The sequence below is a fragment of the Priapulus caudatus genome, unplaced genomic scaffold (genome assembly GCF_000485595.1).
Source record: "Priapulus caudatus unplaced genomic scaffold, Priapulus_caudatus-5.0.1 Scaffold64, whole genome shotgun sequence".
NCBI lineage: Eukaryota > Metazoa > Priapulida > Priapulimorpha > Priapulimorphida > Priapulidae > Priapulus > Priapulus caudatus.
In genome coordinates this window covers 465,037-468,721 of record NW_014577125.1, presented here as the reverse complement: position 1 = coordinate 468,721, position 3,685 = coordinate 465,037, and the positions used below count along the sequence as shown (strand labels likewise).

The window sequence follows — 3,685 nt, the reverse complement described above, 5'->3', positions numbered from 1 at the left end:
TCTCTATATATATTATTATATTATATCATATTCGTCACACCTCTGTGTTGTTTCCGTTTATCCTAGCTCCCATCCTACCCTCTCCCAAATTGGTATCACCTTACGACCTCGTTAGCACGGAAAACTTTATGGCAGGCAAATAGCCGTTTTTCAGCCACATACTTTTTCACCCACGGCACAAAATATGGATATATATCGGCTTATAATACATATAACATATGATATACAATATAATATATATGTATATAAAGAAGCACGTCGTTTTCTATATTGGGGGCGCCCGTAGCGGAGGCAATATACGTATTATGAATTGCGTATTACGTTTTTGAGTAGCGAGAAGCGTCCAAACTGCTCTTTCTCGCGAGATCTCGTAGCACGTGACGTCCTTTGTTCGCTGGCCTACTCCCTTTCTCCGCGCTCCCGTGGATTGTGCACGGTTTCCTTCCATGCTCCGTTATCGCCTACCAACGCCACGTTGCAGGTAACATAATTAATATGTGTAATGATAAAGCATCTCGCTTTGCGCATGTGATCTATAAATAATACTGTTATTTAATTAAAATACAGCTCAGTGATAAATGTGCTTTATAAAAAGTTATTTGAAAGACAGGCAAATGGACCGTCCTGTGGCGTGCGATTTTAAATTCCTCCCTAAGGCCCTGTCACACTTTGACGAGTTAATCAAGCGTATGCCGAACGTATCAAAATTTCTCTAAAACGCTGGCATACGCTGAACTATCGATGTTTATTTTTATTTTGGGCGTATACATAGCGTATACATAACGAGTTGGACGTATACATAACGTATTAGTAACTTATATAGAACGTTCGATAACTTAAGATAACTTATATCCAACGAATGCTTAGCGTGTTGCTGGCGTTCACAACTTATGCCCAACGATAGTCTACCTTTGCAAGCGCGCGGCAGCGTATCACCGACGATCAGTGTCGTAGCCTATAAAAAGGCTGCCGCTCGACGATTCAAAATCATAACCGGCATAAAGACATCGCAGTATCAAATCACCGTCGCAGTATCAAACATGCCAATACCATTTTTATATACCAATTTTCCTAAACGCTGCAATACGCATATTAACGGTAGCTCTAATTAGAATACACGATTTCTGTAAGTTTCTGTGGCGTCAGGAACACGTCAAATACGTCTACATACGTCAATATGCGTTGAGGATAAGTTCGATATAATGTTACTAATAGAGTTTAGAAAATAAGTTTTGGTAAGCTAGACCATTATCTCTGCATGTATTTCGACTTATGAGTAACTTACAAGTAACGTTGTGAACGTGTGTCAACGATCGCATAACTTACCTACAACTTCTGCCCGAGTATGCGGGACCGTATGGGCATACGCTGGCATACCGTCGCAAAACTTTATGCATGCACACAAATTTTCGACGACCTCGCCATACTACGACTATACCAGCGTGCTTCAGCGTGCTCTTAAGCTTAACATTCAAACTTACCCATAACTTATTCGACGTAGCCAGCGTCATTCAGCCAAATTTTTCCATACGTCGGTATACGCTGCGCCGCTTGCATACGTTGGCAGGCCCGTAGCCGAGGGGGGTGTTCGGGGGGTTCGAACGAACCCCCCGCGAGCCCCTCCCCCAAGCAAAAATTTTTTTTTTGAAAAATTGGCAAGAATTGCACCTTCAGGTCGCTCCATTTAGTGTAATAATTTGCAAAAATCTCCCATCGTGGCGGGAGGTGAACAGTGAACAACCTCCCCCTCTCCACACCCTCCCCCCGCTCGTCGCTTGGCTCCCTCGCCTGTGTAGCGTTCGCGCCCGAGCGAGGGGCGCTGTACAGGGGGGTCCAGGGAGTCCGGACCCCCCCTTGCTCGCGCAGAAAACGCATCTTGAGGGGTGTAACTATATAAAAATGTCTGGGGAGGGCGCCCCCGACCGACCCCGCCTTCGCGTGCATCGCCACTATGCGGTACGGTTAGACCCCCCTGTACAATCGCTGTACATCCGGCCCCTGCCCGAGGCAAAATTGCCAACATTGAAAAGCGAACCGCCCCCCCCCCAATGAGAAACTGGCCACGGGCCTGCGTTGGTGTGACTAGCCGGCCATAACAACAAGCATGGCGCGAGTTCTGCGTATCTTACCACGCCTGTTCCTTCAGATTGAGTGTTAAAAATAAATTACCTTATAAATGAACAGCGAAAAACCAACCACGCGACCATATAACCATGCAGACGAGGAGGGGAATGTGATCGAGCAAGCAGAGGATAAGAGGGTGATAGTGCGGTTAGGGAAAAGGAGCCAAACAGGAAGAGGAGAGAGAGAGACGAATGAAGGGAAAGGAGAGCCGGGGAAGGAAAGACTGCGAAGAAGGAGAACGGGAGACCCACTCAGCCCACGCCACCATGTTATATATATATAATATATGTCACACATTTTTATGAATTCCGCTCACAGTACCAACGGTGCGAATTTATTTGACCGCAAATGTTGGTTTTACAAGATCCGGCGAGTACCTGGGGTGAGCTCGCTACCGTGGATAGGCCCAGTCTTTGTCAAGACATTTGTCAATCAATTAAAAACTTTTATCAACTGCCACTGCCACTGCCATGAGTAACATATGTTCAGAATTTGTCATTAAAAAATCTGTTAAGCTATTTCGATTACTGAATAGCTAAAGTATAAAAACCGAACTCAATGAAAAACACGACATTGCATTTGAGTAACGATGTACACACGGTAGCTAGACAACTTGATGTTAACAATAGTATACATGTGCATTTATACAACAGTTCTAGCATCAATGATTTACACACTTACAACTTCTGTCAGCTTGACGAAAACCTCGTACATAAGTGGGCTGGCATGCGCTAGTACTCAGGAGTGGCAGTGTTATGCAGCTTCTCAATAAATGGTAGTTGGTGCTCCTGTCCTGTCCTCTCTTGTCCTGGGCTGCTTGTCCTGTCCTCAGTATCCTGTCCTGTCCTGGGCTCCTCTCCTGTCGTGGGTCTCTTATCCTGTCCTGAGCTCCTTTCCTGTCGTGAGTCTCCTCTCCTGTCCCGGGTCTGCTGTCCTGTAACAACATGAAAGACAACAATCTAACACTCACCCTCTAGAGGCTTTATATTACATAATTTTAATGTACCGTATTTACTCGTGTATAAGACGCATTCGTGTATAAGTCGCACCCCCATATTTTGCCTTGAAAAGTTGTTACAAAACTTTTATAATCAAAATTAAGTAAACAATGAGCAGTTCAATACTGAACGATATCATAGCAGTCAGCAAACTTGATACACAGTGAGTTCACACTTAATTACAAGTCATTGTCCTCTGAGTAAAGAAGCAGTTATCCCTGACTGATCAATTAATATTATTAATAATAATTGTGAGTCCAGTCGGCAAGGTCAAAAGACCAGACCTAGAATAACTTTTCAGGGCTTAGTTTTCATACATTGAAAAGTGTGGTAATTTATTCAAGGCGGCTGTGCCTATATGCAATATGCGCTCGCGTGGGTCAGCATTTATAATAGCGGCTGGTTGCGATAATTAATGGTGACATTTCTTGCACAAGATTTCTTAGCCTCGTGTAAAAGTAGCACCCCTTATTTTTTATTGAAGTTGTGTACAAGAAATTGTACTTATACACGAGTAAATACGGTATGTAATGATCTATATATATATATATATATATATATAT

General features: G+C 43.6%; 1 long non-coding RNA gene across 1 annotated transcript in view; it reads right to left on the bottom strand.

Moving 5' to 3' along the window:
* The window catches only part of LOC106821224, a 13,353-nt gene that overhangs the window by 223 nt on the left and 9,445 nt on the right, over window positions 1–3,685 (bottom strand). Inside the window, exon 3 of the long non-coding RNA XR_001395707.1 lies at window positions 2,548–3,058. This is a non-coding gene — a long non-coding RNA (uncharacterized LOC106821224). The remainder of the gene's footprint in view (window positions 1–2,547; window positions 3,059–3,685) is intronic.